Below are 18,378 nucleotides of genomic sequence, written 5' to 3' on the forward strand. Positions count from 1 at the left end.
CAGTACAAGTTCACTGTACTCATTCACTCACTTCTTTCTAGTGCGTCCGTCTTTTGGGCTAGTTGGGAATAAATCGCTCGTATAGCAATCAAGAACACTGACGCACTGAAGCATACGTGACAATGCAGTCATGTTTGAGTCAGTGTGTCGTTATAGTTGAGCACTGCAAAAAGAAATTATCTGTTTGCAACGTGTGCCCTGTGTGCAGTGCATAGCAGGACCTGCATCATGCAAGACCTATGCGTGTAGCAGCGGATACCACGATTGCTTCGATGCCCGCTTCAGAAGCAGCAAGTACTGAGTCAATGAAACTGTAATTGATTTTTTATCTCACTTTTTGCTTATGGAAAGTGTAGATGGTGTGAGTGCATTGTGGGGAAGGTGAAAAGGTGTCGTCAGTGTTTTGTGCAGTCAGTATGCTTAAACTGCTGGAATCCCTTCAGCTTGTACTAAAATGTTTCTTGCTGCGATACTATAAATTGTAGTCAGCACAAAGATCTACTCAAAACCAAGTTACTAATGCATCTGCGCAGAATGTGTTTGATTAACAAGTTAACGCTTCCACAACAACAATATGCCGATGCACAGCATATGTGCTTACAATAAATACATTCCGTAAAGGTGAACGACTGGGATCAAACTTTGTAGTAACACCGTAAAAAGTGCCGCCATGCGTATCAGCCACAACGAAACTGCTGCACGTCCAACCTTCTTCCTTGGAAACACTTCTGTAAAGACTGTTCGGGCCCTTCCCATTCTGGGTGTAGCATTTAGCTGTTCTCTCAACTTTTCCGCATATGTCACCAGCACTGTATGTAAGCACCGGTCCTTTCTTGGGTTTGTGTCGCGTGTCTCCCTTCCCTGATGACCTAAGGTTTTCCGAGCACTCTACACTTCTATCATTCTGTCACGACTTGAGTAATGCTCATCAGTATAGTTCCCATACCAAACTCGCGACGCTAACAAACTCAAGCTTGTTCAGCGCCGGACAATACGCACCCTTTACTCCCGTCTTTTCGGTTGTCACAAGCTCATGCCAGCCTTCGAGGATTGCCTCAAACCCCTCAAGTAGCACACCCTGCAATACCAGCGCAACATTGCACTAGTCTATACTGCAGGGTGCTTGACGACTCTCTGGACAGCACTAATATTTCTTCAGTTCGTCTGAACAAGTGGTCAGCACAGTCTGAGCCCTCATCGCGCCTCTATGGCCCGACACCACAACTCCATGATTATATCTGGCATGCAGAGCTTTCTCTCCACCCCCCTGGCGATTTGGATTCTCCTTCCTTGGAACCAGACTGAATTGGCACTCGTGTGTGTTGTGCACCTGTGAAATGTGTGCGTGTGTGCCGTGCTGTGTTATTGAGCAAGTGTGTGTGCACATGGAGAGGAAGGAAGTGTCTTCTGCATCCTGCAAATTCCTGCTCTAGATGGCTGGTTATCAGATGCTCTAACATACAGGCATCAGCCTTCTTTTTAGTCTAGTGTGCCAAGTTACCACTAAGATTATTATTGTTGTTATTATTATTATTGTTATTATTAGAATCATCACTTTGACCACGTTGATTGTGTTGAAGCTAGCGTGACACATAATTCAAAATATTTCTGGAGCTTTGTGGGCTCTCCCTTCTAAAAAGAGTGCCAAAGATGTACGTCTTCTTCATGAAAATAGTGGTGTTGTCTCGAACACTGCTGATGCCTTTGCAGAACATTTCTGTTTGCTATATGGTGTGAAATATGCTTCAAGTAACCTTCCTTCTCAGTCTGGCGCAGTATATGCTAACAGTCAATGAAAACCTCGTTTCCAAGTATATAATGTGCCTTAAACTTTGCCTTAAACTTTCCCTTTCTTGTGGTGCTGATGGTATTTCCTCCACAGAGCTTAACCCTTTGAGACGCTGTCTACACAATTGGGCACAGCAGGAGCGTGCATCAATAGCAAAAGCACTGATGAAAGTAATGGTATTTAAAATGTGTTTCATACATCTTGAAACACTTATTATTGGAACTGTGCTGCAATTTTGAATAACGTGCAGAATGTTTTAACAAAATGAGTGGGAAGGTAGACGGCTGGGTGTTGTTACTCTGTGTCAGTACGTCGTATGTAGCGAGTTGACTTCTTTCATTGTTTTTTACAATGTCGTGCACCAGGCATAATTGTCAAGTGGCTGGATAAGTGCTTTTCAAGCTTTTCAAAACACGATATAGTACATGTTCTCATATTTTGTGTTCCTGTAGTGAGTTTTCGCATGGAGTCGAAATTTTGTAAACTTGACAAAACTCGCTAAACAATTGAAAATTCTTAATATTTGCTGCAGCTGTACACTTTCTACGATTCTGAGTATGCAAGAGATGTGGTGAAAGCAACTTTTCAATCAACGGGATAAAGTGGTGTCTGAAAGGGTTGAGACGTATGGAAGCATACTTGTTCCTCATTCTCACAAGCATCTTCAATAGTTCCCTAAAGTCTAGTACCTCTTCTAGCACTCTGAAGGTAGCATGAGCATTGCCCATGCACAAATCAGGTGCTGGATGTGCAGTTACTAACTGCCGACCTATATCTATCCTCTTCAGTGCGTCAGGTGTTTGAATCGATATGGGATTCCTCGCTTTCTGTTAGTGCTAAGAGCATTTTAATAAATGAACAGCATGACTTTGTGTGCCGACAACTTAAAAACTATTTCAGACTGTCAACAGTGTTCACCACTGCATCGACTTCCAAAAAGACATTTTTTCGCCCTCAAACTGGTGCAGAAAAAATAAGTACTCTTAAATGCTTCCAACACTATGGCATTAAGTTATATGCACAAAACGCACCATGTGAAATTTTGATACACCCTACGTGATGCTCCACTCCTTAGGGTCGATGAAATGAAAGATCTTGGTGTGTACTTCGACAAAATGCTAAGCTTCTCTTCACATAGATAATTACACAAGATGCCCTTCACGCTCTTGGAATTGCTTGCCGTATATTGCATGATTTCCACTCACCTGTTGTGTTTCTGAAATTCTGCTGTGTGCCTCCAACTACTAGAGTATGCCTCTGTAGGAGGGGGGGTGCAATGAGCAAATCTAATTCTGACCTCATTGAACGCATCCAGAATAAAATGTCTATCTTCAAGCACCACTTTTGCCATTCTGGCAACCACAGTTGAGCCTTCTCAAATATACTTCAACTCGCACCTCTAGATTCGTCTTAATTAATCGCACCTTTTGTTCCTGTATAAGGTGGTCCATGACATTATACATTCCTTAAAGCTCGTTAAGTGCACCAGTACAAAGGCTCTCTAGCTGTTCCTGGGCACTACAATGAAAATTTGAATGATTGATTATTATCGTAGTATAAAATTGTGCTTTTTAAGTATGTACTAGTATACTATTTTAGTGCAGTAGCTTTTGTGCAATTAAAAAAAGGGCATGAATTAAGAAGAGAGAGAGAAAATGATAAATGAAAGGTAGGGAGGTTAGGAGGCACGATGGATGCTGACCTTGTTAGAGAAGGACGCCTGTGGTCGTCGTTCTGGCATGAATTAGGAAAGTGCAATAATATGCTATGTGCCTGATCATATGCATTGTGCTATAAGTTTTGTGCAATAAAATATGCCACAGCAATTATTGCGTGCCTCGCAGAACAAATTGAATATATCTTTCTCAGTCAAGACATCATAGCAAGCTGAAAACAATAAACTGCAATTTTTCTTTTTGTGGTGACGAAGTGTATAAATTGTGAAAATAACCTGTTTATATATTTCTTATACTATGCAAATGAGCTGCTCCTATACATGCGAATAAGTGCTTCAATAGTACGACTTGGCAAAGGGCAACGAAAGACTCCTATTAAAACCCTCTAATTCTCAAGCTTGTATTATCTGACGGTATGTCATTTCATTAATGTAAAGAAAGGCAAACTTGATATGTGGAAACCAGTTACAATAGAACATGGCCCTTACACTGTGAAAATGTTTTGTAGCAATACACTCAATGTGGAGGCCTCCGGATGCGGTGTTGATGCATCAAAACAATCTAGAATAATAGAGGTGCTCCATGGGCTAGATTTGGCAGAATCAAGAATTGGGGGGAGAGAAGATACGAATTACATACATTTTAGCTATTCTTTTTTTTTGTGAGTGCTACAGGTGTTTCAATTCTGTTTTGCTGATTTTCTCAGAACCCACTTTTTCACGTTTCTCTCATGCACCAACAAGCATAATTATATTGACACGGATGCTTTATCTGTATCCGGTTACCGTATTTCACCGGCTAAAAAATGTTAAAACGTTATCGCTCGCTGCAGGATGCGACTGAACGTATCGGAAGTTTCGCGAATGTTATCGATGGTTCTGTCTGTTGTCGACGAACCTTGCTAATCTGATTGCATACGCGACACGAATTGTGTTGTAGTTTCTGGAAGGCGCGCGGGCACCAGCGAATAGGCTGTAACTTTCGACGACTTCCGTATGAAAACCGACGCGCTTGACCCGCAGATGAGATTTTCTACGATTGCCGACATTGCTCGCCGCTATCGTTGCGATTGAGCCGGCACTATTTATTTACCGTCACTACTACGTGGCAATATTTCCAACACAGATTTTTTTCAGTTATACATTGCACGCCTAATTCTTACATAGTTGGCTGTGCAATAAGCTACCAAAAAATGAAATGGTGCAACAGTTTTTGATATATGGCATCGTCGTGCGGGTGTTCGCAAAGCGATCTTGCCGACAGACGACGCGCGAGCGCTGATGTCGATATTTTGTACACTATTGTTACTTCAAAAATAAAAAAAATGTTGCGACAGGTGTATATTCATTATTCAAACGTGTTTTTTATATCTAAAAGCACATACAGATCACTAACTTATTGTTTGAAGCTTAGTTTACAGCAGGCTGTTTTAGGCCGGACTTTGACGGATGAAGACGGAATAGCCCAGCAACAGTGCGCCGCAGCCGAGGAGCGAGCTTCGGCGCCCGTCGGAGCTTGTCTCCAGTGGTTGCGCGCCCTTTCTCTCCAGCCGAAGCGAAGCGACGCGTTCGCTTGCCAGCGCGCGCCGAAGCTTTCGGCGCGTGCCAGTGGTTGGGGCATAAGCCTCCGGATCGCTCGAGCAGCCACTCGAATGGGCTGTCGTTGCAAACCAAGTGACATAATTTCGCTCGGAACGAGACAGGGGAAAATATAATCTTTCTTCGATCGCTTCAGCTGTGTCTGGCCTGCCCGAATTGCTTTGCAATCTATTCTTTAGCTGTTTATTCTCTTTGAATGTGTCTTCTTTGAGAGCACTATTTGTGGAGGTCTGTATCCCGGGCTCTTTATCGGGTGCGTGTTTCGTGTTTAGTACAATAACCGTAATGGTGCTGTTGTGAGTACAGATGAGGTTAAAGCGTTTGTTTTTATGGAATTGGGTCTGGCGTTGTGGAGAGCATCGGGAGGGTGCTCACTTTCGCCGAAGCGGTTGGCGTTGATTTTTGGTCACTTGGTGAGTTTTCTCAGATCCAAGCAAAGGAAAGACCAGCGGATGAAAGGGCGGCAACGCCATTTCTTTAACCCCATCAAGGACGTCACTCAATCAGCATATCGCATACGTCGAGTCGCGTCAAACAGATCGACTTCTGGATGTATTCTCTGGCGGCGGGGGTGCTGTTGTGCACGTGCCCATCATCGAGGCGACGAGAGCTCCCACTTCTCTGCGACGAATCAAGAATGCGACACGGGACTTGAAGAACGCTCGAGCCGCCCATCGCCGCAAGCCGCACCGCACGCTTGCGGTCGCGCGAAAAATTGCACGTATCCAGCGCTTGTGCACAAATTACCATTTACACTGTGTGCACAGTGTATACTTTACACATTGTAAACTGAAATTTGTGCACAAGTGTTTGATACGTGTTTCCCGCAAGCGTGCGGTGCAGATTGCGGCGATGGGCGGCTCGAGCGGCCCTGTAGGCTATCATCCACTATCTGTGGATACTGTACAGAGTTGTTCGTTTCTTGTTCGTCTGCGGAAAGAGTCCGTTTCTCGTCCTCCACCCCGAAGTCACAGCAGCGTGTAATATGAGTCTGCCTCCCATAGGCGCAGCGAGGGATGCTGCTGTGGCTTCCGCCGTGTATTTTCCAGCGCCGCAAGCACAGACGTCACCGGTGGATCGGCGCTCGTTTATTTGCGCGAGAACCCGAATGTTGTTTTTGTGCTGACAGAAAGGCCCGCGCGAGGCGCGCGCATGGAGATTGGCGCGTTCCGTTCACCGTGGAGCCACGAACTGCCTCGGACTTCCGGGAAGGGCGTTTTTTTTTCTGTCTTCTTTTTTTCGTTCGTAATTGAATCGTGATGTATACCGACTTGGTCGCTTCGTGGAGGTGTCTTCTGCGGTTGGTAGGTTGCGAGACGAGAGCCTCACAACGGCATCGCCGTTATGAGCAGGTGTCTATATTGGGAGCTCCCTCCGTAGATTATTACGTGTCCCGTAAGTACGTTAATTCGCACTGCGCCGAAGTGCACGCAAGGCGAGAAGACGCGTCGAGTGACTTCTGCTAGTACGTGCGCTAGGACATTGCGTTTATGTTAGCTGAGGAGGAGGAGCGGGGGTGGAGAAGTGGACAACACGAACGCCGACTATCAACTGAAGGGAGCACTGAGGCGAAAAAAGAAAGAAGACACAAAACTCATCTGCGCATGCTCAGGAATGGTAACACCACGTGTCAATCGGGTACACGTGCCGATCTACGTGAGAGATAACTGTTAAGGCACTTAATCTCTTCCTTATGTAAAGTAATCGAAGGCTGACTCACGCACGCACTTCCACCATTATAGATATGCCATGCCTCTACCATAAGAAGCTTATCTTCATTGTTATGCCTCTACAATATCGCGCATTCATCTAACTCTGGCGTGCAGTTACAATCTCGGCAATGTAGCGAAAGATTAGAAGGTGACCCACCGGTTAACGACCTTTTATGTTCCATTAGCCTCTGATTGATACACCGTCCCGTTTGCCTTACGTTGAACTGGCCACAGCTAAGGGAAATTTTATACACCACACCCATACGACAGTCAGTAAAACTGTTGTTCACGGCGGCCGCATTTCGATGGGGGCGAAATGCGAAAACACCCGTGTGCTTAGATTTAGGTGCACGTTAAAGAACCCCAGGTGGTCAAAATTTCCGGAGTCCTCCACTACGGCGTGCCTCATAATCAGAAAGTGGTTTTGGCACGTAAAACCCCAAATATTATTAAATATTATTATTAAAACTGTTGTTCTTATTGTGCTTTACTGGACAAATATCTGTTCGTTTTTTGCCTTTTACCCGCTCCTGTTTATTCTGTACGGCAGCGCATATCTTACCTAGCTTATTGGGAGCAGTGAAAGCAACATTAACATCATATCTACTAGCAACTTTTTTAAGCCTGTGCGACACTGAATGAATATACGGAATAGCCACTACTCTTTTTTTGCTATTACTGCTTTCTGTAATCACGTCCGTCCCTCTCGAAACCGACCTCTTTAGGCGCTCAGCCACAGTGGCCACCGCTACACTAGGATAACCTGCTTCTAATAGGCGCCGGACCTGCGCATTAAAACTGGCGCTCATTTTGTGCATGCAGGATCTGGTGAGGGAGGACTTAAGGCACGACATGGCAATTCCGTTTTTTACTAATTTAGAATGCTTGGATTGAAAGTTTAGCAATGGCTTCGAAGATCTTGGGGAGTACTGCCAACAAACATGATTTTGTTCGAAGATCAAGGAAATGTCAAGAAACTGAATTACGCGTCGCTGAGGAAATTCCTTGGTAAACTTTAATCCTCCCCCATAAAGTTTAAATTGCTCACTTACAGAGGTAGCATTTACAGGTAGCACTTACTGAGGTAGAATCGACGAATTCGATTCCGCTGCTACCTCAGTAAGTGAGCAATTTAAACTTTATGGGGGAGGATTAAAGTTTACCAAGGAATTGCCCTCAGCGACGCGTAATTCAGTTTTTTAACATTTCCTTGATCTTCGAACAAAATCATGTTTGTTGGCAGTACTCCCCAAGATCTTCGAAGCCGTTGCTAAACTTTCAATCCAAGCATTCTAAATTAGTAAAAAACGGAATTGCCATGTCGTGCCTTAAACCTTCCCTCACCAGATCCTGCATGCACAAAATGAGCGCCAGTTTTAATGCGCAGGTCCGGCGCCTATTAGAAGCAGGTTATCCTAGGAGCTGCAGCGGTGGCGTAGAGGTAGAACACCCGCCTCGCGTGCAAGAGGTCCGTGGTTCGAATCCCGGTGCCGCGCAATTTTCCACCGGATTAAAAAAAATCCGCGTGTTGATAAAATTGCATAAACAGGCCTGGAGTGTGGCCTGATCCCGGTGACCAGAACCGGTAACGCACTCCCTCACCAGAGCAGGATTGGCCACCCTGGTGCAGTACTTGGCCACAACCTCCTATATGAACACAACAATCAAACTCCGGCCCTCAGTCCCCAGCAGCTGCGAAGCAACTGACCACGGCGGCGGTCAGACCTGCGACGCTGCAGAGGGTGCTAAGAATACCTGGTTCCGGACAGGCCGCCATTGGAATATGAACCTGGCAACATTTAACGCTAGGACGTTATCTAGTGAGGCGAGTCTAGCAGTGCTATTGGAGGAATTAGAGGGCAGTAAATCGGATATAATAGGGCTCAGTGAAGTTAGGAGGCCAAAACAAGCATGTACAGTCCTAAAAAGCGGGCACGTCCTGTGCTATCGGCGCTTAGCGGAGAGACGAGAACTAGGAGTCGGATTCCTGATTAATAAGAACATAGCTGGTAACATACAGGAATTCTATAGCATTAACGAGAGGGTGGCAGGTCTTGTTGTGAAACTTAATAAGAGGTACAAAATGAAGGTTGCACAGGTCTACGCCCCTACATCCAGTCATGATGACCAGGAAGTCGAAAGCTTCTATGAAGACGTGGAATCGGCGATAGGTAAAGTCAAAACAAAATACAGCTCACATTTTCATGATTATGCACATGCTTGGGTTGTTTCTGAATATGAAAGAGGTTACTACTAAGTAAATATATTTAATCTACTACAGCTTATGTGAAGCAGGATGCAAGAGGAATGAATGTCGTCATTTAACATACGGTAAGAGCCTAACTGTGTTTTGAATTATTCCCTATAATGTAGCTATGTCAATCCTGTGAGAAAAACTTTCGCTACACTCCCACAGAAGGCTACTTTTGGAATCCCTGCAGTGAAAATGCACATAATGAAATCACACTTGCAGGTGTAGCTGATATCCATTGCTTGCTGGTAGATGGATATGTTCCTACACAAGATCTAATGGGGTACCAGAGTCGAAATATCAATGGTTGGTCATTGATTGACCTGTAATATTTTAGACTGGCTACATGTTGAGAGCTATGGCACATAAGAAAGTATGGGCCTCATTATATTTAGTACAGTTCCCTTTGTGAAAGAGCACCAGTTGATAAAGCTCACTACATCAAAATATTTGCATGCACATACACTAGTGTTTTTGTTTTTTTCTCTGAAATTCGCATTGTGATTTTATTGCCAAAAAAAGAGGCAGTTGCGGCTCGGTGCTTTTTGTTACTGTTTACATGCTAAAAGAGCACTGCACTGCTCTTAGTAGCGTATTTATCTCTGTTGAAACAAAACCTGACTGCCAAGCAGTATTCAAGCGAATGAAAGTTATTAACGTATCTGATTGTTCACCTCAATTACTAACGTTTGTCCAGTTTTTAATACGCTGTGTTATTTCGAACCTTATACTACTTTGTGAAGTAGGTTTCCTGCACAAAACTTTTTGTAGCATTTCCGGAATCTATAAAATAACATCACCATATTCCCTAAGTTTATTCGGTGCGATCTAATCGTTACCGTCGCGGTTCACGAATGCTGCATCTGATCGGCGTATATAGAATACAGAATCTATTCTAGATACGCGAGTGCCCATGCGTTATTAGGGCGGAGAAAGTGCACAGGGGAATGCAAGTCCAAAAAACAACTAATAAACGCGCTGCATCTTACGCCGCGCTCTAAAAAAGGGCAGCGCCTTTTTCTTCACAATCTAATCCAGTCAGCTGTTTCGATGCGCTTTGTTTGCGATTAGGTGGAAAAGCGGTGCACAGCGATGCAAAAGCGCCCACGGTCGATCGACGATACGCTAGGCATGTCGCCTGCAAAAACGGAGTGCGGCTTCGCTGCATAGACTTGGTTGCTTCTCAGGCAAGATGGCGGACCTACGCGCAACTCTGCTACCTACGGTAGCATATACAGTAACTCTAGCGGTCCATGGGGCTTAGCGCCATCTGTATGCGGTGGGAACACTTCCGGCGGAAAAAAAAATAATGTGACGCCATGTCCGTTAAAAGCAGAAGTGACGTCATTTTGTTTTCGAAGGCGCGAAATTTGTTTTGTTGTTCTTCCTTTGGAGCTATATATTCAAATGGCCCGCCATTCGACTTGATGGGCGTTTCGAGCTTTCAACGTGGAAAGCGATGCAGGAAAAGGCCAGCCGTACGGTTGTAGAACCCCTGCACAGAACATACTTTCTTTGGATGCCGACGAAAGCTTTAGGTGTAGAGTGCTGATCCTATTGTTGGATGCCAAGCCCGTCGGCCAGCGCAGTCGCACGAAAACAACTACACAATTATCTGGCGGTCGTAACTCACTACTTTTCACTGAACAGATTAAGAAGCAATGAAGCTACCCGCGTCACCAAATTCAGACAAACTTCGACAAGCAAGAAAGCACAAACTGTGAGGGGGGCGTATTTCAACAGGTGATACGAGTGCGCCTTTCTGCCCATTTCAAGGCGTGCATTGCATTGCGAGTGATAGTGGCGTCAACGCCCCCTGTAGCGATGGGCGCTGAAAAGAAATTATTAATAATAATGAAATTAAACTTGTATTTTTTCAACTCGTCACGAATGTATAATATTGTCTAGGAATTTTATTTTCGTTGAATGAATCTAACTGTGTCTCGTTTGAATTAAAAAACGCGTTTTTCTTTCCCAATGTTTGTTCCCTCCAAACATAGTCGCGCTTCAATCGCTGCTCCCATAACCCCCCATGCTGATGATCTGTGCTGAACCGCTTTTCGCCCGAAGCTTCGCGACCTGTTTGCATCGACCTTGGTCCGCCGCGGCACCTGGCCCCTTTCTGTCGCGCCCGCGGGGTGGCGACACTGTCGGCCCGAAGGCGGGCGGAGAGAGACGCGTGCAGCAGCGTGCCACGTTTTGCTCGTGTTTCTTATTTGTGTGCCAGGAAAATGCTGCTCGCCTTGTGAGCAAACATGCCTGCAATGGAACAATGAAACGGCAATGAAACAAGAAAAACCACGAGAAAGGAACAAAGTAATAGCTAGGGAGGGTGCAGCGCCCTTCTTAACTATCACTTTGTCTGTTTTCACTCTTGTTTTTTTTTTGTGGGTGTTATTATAAAATTGTGAGCATTCTACGACGAAATAGTGTACCAGACCATCGCCTTTGAACTTCGTGCGCATTTCCTAAGGGCTATAAACTTGTTACACTAATCATTTCAGGTCATCAAAGATTTTTTTTGGAACTGCTAAACTTGACAGAACAGAATGCAATTCAAGAGAACCTGAAGCTTTTTTTCATCACAACAAACGACAAAGTAGCTGCGAGTAACTCTGATGTCGACTTTAGACATTGTCGATGATGTGCCGCGTCCAGGTGCGCTCTATGTTTTGACAGCCAAGTTAAATCAAGCTCCATTGGAGGTAAGGCACACTGTTCACATTTGTTGTGACTGCATTCACATTGCACTGTTTGCTAGCAAATTCCCTCACTCATGTTTTTTCAGCAATACATTGGACAAGTGCGTTCCTTCGGTTGCGATGAGTCCCATCCTACTATAATCAACTTCACGCAGATATTCCGTCTTCTAAGCCTGCGTACACCTGTTAAAACAGCGCTACGTGGTAGCGTGGAAGGTGTGCCAGGCCCTGTGCTCGTCGGCGTCAACGACAGATTCAAGCAGACGAGAGAAGTCTGCAAGTAAAAAAAATAAAAAATTGTCTTCGCAATGCCATTGAGGCGACATTGATAAGTTGCCTGGAGCCAAGCAGCTCATCAGAATGTGCTTGCAATGAGCACACTTATGCTCGAGGAAACATAGGGCCGGGACAATGTTGTTTATTATCTGTGTGGATATGTCATTCATAAAGTAAGAAAGGGCGCACCATGTGATCTATGCATAGCGGACATAAGCTTTGAAATCCCAGCTGCGACAGTTACTTAAATGAGTCAGAAGTCTCAAGCAAGGTTCCTTAAAGCACCCGACACCAAAGATGCTGGGCTTTATGAAGATTGCTAAAAAAAGTGTGTCAGCTTCCCTGGAAGAGGCAGGCCTTTGCGGAGAGATATTTTGGAAGGTTTTAGATGATCTAGAGGGGTGCTGCCTCCCTCTTCTTGCTTGTGCAGAGCATATGTTCGCTTTCACGCGCGAAATACTGAATTTCTTCATTGTTATGCGGATGCATTTTTACTCCAGGGATAAAAACTGTCAACTAGAAAGCAGTCACAAGGTAGCTGTAGCAACCAAGAAAGCGCGTCTTTTGCGAATATCGATGTAGCATGCTTAGATTCACCAATCCGACGTTGTACCGGTCCTATTCTTTGTTTCGTGTGTGCATAAAACACCATGCCACAAACGAAAAGCCTCACTCTGCTCTTCATTCACCTATTAGCTGCTTTTTACAGAGTGCAAAATGTAAAACGGCTATTCTTTGGATATTTAACGCCACGCAGAGCAGCAAAAAAAAAGATCTGGCATTGAGTCGGCGGCGCGCTCCTGCCTTGGGAAGCTTCCGTAGCCAACCGGGCCAACCATGGCGGCAGCGCCACCTCGCGAGAGGAAACGGCGGAGGGTCACGTTCTCGCGCCGCTCCCAGGCGGAGTTTTACAGTAGCGATGGGCACTGCGGCACCGAGCAGTAGCCTACCATGCTGCACGCCTCCAAAGGCAGCCACTACCTATTATAGCACTTTCAGATGTTGTCACGCAGACACCCAAGGCGGTGAAGCCTCACCACTTAATCAGAACCGCAGCGCAGCTGGCACTTTAAACTTTCGTTTTCAGCTCACTTCGGCGCTTCCTAAGCAGCCGACGCGGCCGCTGTGTCCACGTGATCCCTCATGCTACGTCACGCCGATGGTGGCGCCAGCTTTTCCAGTGGTGGAGCTCGCCCCCAATACCTGTTTGCTCTATGATCCAAACGCGCTCTCTTTCTGTCTCTTAACGTTATGCCTAGCAGTCTTAGTTTCGTCGCTCTTTGCGCGGTCCTTCACTTGTTCTCAAGCTTCTTTGTCAGTTGCCAAGTCTCTGCCCCATAGGTCAGCACCGGTAAAATGCACTCATTGTACACCTTCCTTTTCAATGATAATGATAAGCTTCCAGCCAGGAGCTGACAATGTCTGCCGTATGCGCTCCAACCCATTTTTATTATTCTGTAAATTTCCTTCTCATGATCAGGGTTCCCTGTGAGTAATTTACCTAGGTAAACGTACTCCTTCACAGACTCTCTGACTGGTCATCCTGAACTCTTGTTCCATTTCCCGGCTATTCATGATTATCTTTGTCTTCTGCATATGAATCTTCAACCCCACTCTTACACTCTCTCTGTTAAAGGGACCCTGAAACGATTTTGCCGATTTTCTACAAACGTACTGAGTCGTTAGAGTAGGTCCTTCTGATCATTAATTGACGCATCTAAGTACTCCGCGTAAAGCATGGAATTTATTATAAGGTTTTAAAAATGTACATCGCTGTCGATCGCAACACACTGCTCGGCGGAATTTTCAGCCGCCCTTCCATATGACGTAAATAACCCAATTGACGTCATGTGGACGAGGTATCCGAGTTGCTGCCCAGGGCGCGTCATCTATAAATTTTCCACCTTTATGGTGAACAAATGATGTTCGTAATAGTTGGAATGTTACTTAATTTGTTTCTATAAAAAGAAAGTAACAGAGAGAGAATGCACAAGAACAATATCTCACTACACTTAAGCACTTCCGGCATACAGCAAGCGTCGTCTGGTTGTGTTACAACGTGCTCCATTTTGACGAGAGCTCCGCGGTCAGAGTCGGTCTCAGTCTTTTCGCGAGCACTATGATTCGACTTTGTTGCGTTGTAGACTGCAAACGTAGCGACTGGCAATATGTCAAGCTGCGACATCGTGTCCCTCTGCAAGGCAAGCAGACGAGCGGACTGACTGCAGCGCATCGGACTGGCGCTATCCGATCGGCACCAGAATTTGCGCGTTTGCGGCCGTCACTTTAAACCGGAAGATTACTAACGCAATAGCGTTTCGCGAGTTAGGGTAAACGCAAGCTCAAGGGGAAAGGGCCTGGCCGTGTATCCTTGCGTGTCGTTTCACGGAAGGAGCAGAAGCGCAAATGTGAATGGTCTGCATGGTGCAGCCACCTGGTGGCACAGAGCTCAACCACACACAGTAGCAGTAACAAAATGTATACTTCTTTGCTGCTGGTGTAAATTTTTCGCAGGAGTGTAATCGTTACCACGTAGTTTTTGTAAATGTTTAAAATGTTTTACACTTGGTTAGAGCAATATTAGCTCTTTATTTGGCCGGTTAAGCCCTGTGCCAACGGGTGGCTGGACCATGGTGACCGATCAGGCAGCACACGTACGTCTACGCTGAAGTTCCTTCATCAGCTTGAGTTTATGCCTCCACCGTTCCATCGAAACGCCCGGTAGCCTCGAGTTGCCGGAATACCAGACACGTTTGGCGCTGCGACAGAATGCTCGCAACGCACGCTGCATCGATAGCTCTCGCTTGGGGTCGACTGCCAAGCAGCTGGCGGAGAGTTTGGAGAGGCTTCACGCACTCGCTCCTAGAGAACCAGAAGTCGACGACACGACGTGCCATCATGAAGCAGAGCCAGTGAGGTCCGATCACTCGGCGAAAAAGTTGAGGAGAAAATGCATGACTATGGAGGAGGGTAATTTGTAATGATCCGTAGCTCTCTTAATATGAGACGTTTCACAAAAATTGTGGTGCGAATGATTAACGTTAGCTGTACCCTACGCGTCTACAAAATTTGTCCGAACCGTTTCAGGGGCCCTTTAAGGCCTACAATCACTTATTGTAACTCGTCTCCAGTGTTGCTGAACAGGACAATGTCATCTGCAAACCGAATGGTTGCTGAGATATTCGCCGTTGATCTTTACTCCTAAGCCTTCTGAGTTTAATAGCTTGAATACTTCTTCCAAGCATGCGGTCTATAGCGCCTATAGTCGCTGGAATGGCCGAATTTCGGTCATTCGAGCGACTATAGGCGGCGCGACGGTAGGCCAAAATGGCTGCCGAGACGGGGATAAGTCGATCGTGCAAGCGTGTGCATATCGAGCAGCAAAGCACGTCAGGCCCTCTAGTTTCGCTGCAAACCATGCTTTCTCTCTTCTTAAAGAGACACACAGGTGTGTAATGAAGGCGAAGCTAAGTTCAACGCCGGTCGCATCATATGCTGCGGCATCAAGTCCATTAGCGACGATGTCTGCAAAGGGGAGCGCAGAAGCGTTGCGGTAAAAGGAGATGTGGACAGGAAAGACGCTCACTTGCAACAAAGTATATTTTCAGAGACAAACCACCGGAAACGTTATTGCTCATGCGCTGTCATCGAAAATTGTAAAAAAAAAGTTGCTATTTTTTATATATATAAAATTCGCTTAACAACGGGGCATGCATCACTACATCAATAATGACAACTATAGTGTAGGTGACAGCAACAATGGCACCTGCAAGAAGTCGTTCCAAAAAGAACCTTCGGGGGGAGAGTGACGGAGTAGGTGGAGTAGAAACTTCAGCCAAGGGCGAGGGATTCCTTATCCATGAGATGCACTAATGGGGCACTAATACAAAGGTTAGCGCCAGCGTGAATCTGACCAGCCTTTCGAGTCTGCCTTTGGATCTGCTGATAATCTCGGTTTTATCGAAAGGATGCTTACAGCCGCAATCGCTGCAGTGCGCAGGAAGGTGCGCGGAGTTGCTCAGGACCTTTTAAGATGAAGAATGTTCTCCTAGCATGTCACTTAGACAGCGCCCCGCCTGCCCAATGTAAGCTTTCCCGCAGTCGAGTGGTATCTTATATACCACTTCAATGGCACAGGAGGAGAGGGGTTTTGTGTGTTCCTTTTCACAGATCTCGTTCTTATGGCCATTTTGCAAGGGCGCACAACCTAGAAAGCTTGAGAGGAGTTGTGAAGACGAGGTCAACGCAGTGTTTTTTCCCGATCCTTTTTAGATAGTGTGAAATTGTTCTGACTCTGAAAATGTACTTAGTTGCAAGTGAGCGTATTTCCTGTCCACGTCTCCTTTCTTTCGCAACGCCTCTGCGCTCCCCTTTGCCAAAATCATGTCAAACCAACTAGCCCAACCGCTAACTATTCCATTAGAGAGGCCGAGGTCAGCGTCGAATCGCTCTGCCTGCAGACGGGTGCAGTCAAGGGCCCGCTGCACTGCGCTAACGCCGCACTACGTGAAGGCTCTGTAAGGGTCGGCATGTCGTTACTAGCCTTGAAAATGCTCACGAGCATGAAGCCATATATTTGTGTTTTCACAAGCACTTCGTAAACGCAAGCGCATACCGGTAACAGACGTTTTTTTTCAAGCGCTCCTGTTTTCAACAAATTAATCCGGTGCAGTAAGAAACAAACTTAAGTGCATTTGCAAATGTAAACATAAAAAAATAACGGCTGTAGAATACAACAATTTACGAAACTCGCAACATACAGGACTGATCACGCTCGTCTAGAGCCTCGAGCAGCGTACGGCGGAGCAAATGAACTCAAATGGAGCGTAGCTGTTTGACTAATGCCCCAACCACTGGCACGCGTCGGCAAGCTTCGGCGCGCGCCGACAAGCGAACGCTTCGCTTCGCCTTGGTCGGAGGAAGAGGGCATGCAACCACTGGACAGAAGCTCTGACGCGCGCCGAAGCTACAGTGCACTAGAATAGTACACTGTACCCACGGAGGAAGGGAGCTCAGGAGAGGCCCTGACGTCACTCTTTGTGAAGCTAAAGTGAAGCCGGAAGTTGGCGTTGCTCATGGCGTTGCTCCGCCTATCGGGCCAGCTCTCCTCTCTTGTTTGCATTTCTCGCGAAACCACGGCGCGCTGCGCGCAACCGGGCTGCTCGGACGCGCGCGCTCCGCACAATACTAAACAATCGTTAGCACGTTAACATGATTCCGCCAAAGAGAGAAAAATTTCCCGCGGATATTCCTTCGTCCCTTGCCATTGCCGTGGCGCAGTACATTGCGTACAGCGTTGCATGCATGCGCGTTCATTTCACGAACTTTGGTTCCTCCTGTCCTACCTGGCCACAGCAACATCCGGTAGAGCACGGTCCAGATAACGCAGCGCAACAAAACACAGAGACCAACGCAAACCTGCCCGCACGGCCCCTTTGCCACGGTACGAAACCTACGGAGCAACACGTGTGAGCGCACAGAACAATAACAAAGCCGCCATTGTGGCCCGAAAGGCGTGGCCGCTACAGAAAAGAAATAAAAAGACAGCAAAAGAAAGGAGAACCTACTACGTCATTTCCTCCAAACTTTTCTCCTAGCGCGCGGAGGGGGTAGGGCCTGTCCTCAGTTTCCTTCCTCCATGACTGTACCGAAGCCCGCTCTTCGGCTGCGGCGCTCTGTTGCTGGACTATTTTGTCTTCATCCGTCAAAGTCCGGCCTGTAACAGCCTGATGTAAACTAAGCTTTAAACAATAAGTTATTGATCTGTATGCGTTTTTAGGTATTAAAGAAACACGTTTGAATAATGAATATACGCCTGCTGCAACAGTTTGTTTTTATTTTTGAAGTAAAAATAGTGCACAAAATATTGACATCAGCGCTCGCGCGTCGTCTGCCTGCAAGATAGCTTTGCCAACAGCTGCACGACGATTCCATATCATATCAAAACTATTGTACCATTTAATTTTCGGTACCTAATTGCACAGCCAACTATGTAAGAATTATATATAGGAAAAGAAGAGCACGGAGCAGAGACGTCTCTCACATCGGCTCCGTCTTTTTCAATGCTCCGCTGGCCAATTTTTCGAGGTACGACGATTTCAAGCACATCATCAGATTCGTGCAGTTGCCCAGACTCGACTGATATGAAGTTTCGAGATGGGAACCAATTTTTGACAATTTTATTGGACTTTCTCTGTTCATCCCACTACGTGCGGAGCTAACCCTAGCGAGGAGCAGGGCCCATTAGGCCTTGCCGGCCTACGTGCCAGGCGGACATGGCAGACTCCCGTATGGAAGATGACGAAGAAGATTTCGGTTGGCAAGTGGCTACCGGACGACGATCCCGTGCTGGAAAGAAGAGCAGCAACGCGGCC

General features: G+C 46.2%; 1 protein-coding gene across 7 annotated transcripts in view; it reads right to left on the reverse strand.

Annotated features, from left to right (window-relative positions):
- Rel (nuclear factor NF-kappa-B family member relish) overlaps nt 1–18,378 on the reverse strand; it is a 450,112-nt gene that overhangs the window by 368,277 nt on the left and 63,457 nt on the right. The window lies entirely within an intron of this gene.

Source organism: Dermacentor variabilis, unplaced genomic scaffold (assembly GCF_050947875.1).
Source record: "Dermacentor variabilis isolate Ectoservices unplaced genomic scaffold, ASM5094787v1 scaffold_23, whole genome shotgun sequence".
In the NCBI taxonomy this organism is placed as follows: domain Eukaryota; kingdom Metazoa; phylum Arthropoda; class Arachnida; order Ixodida; family Ixodidae; genus Dermacentor; species Dermacentor variabilis.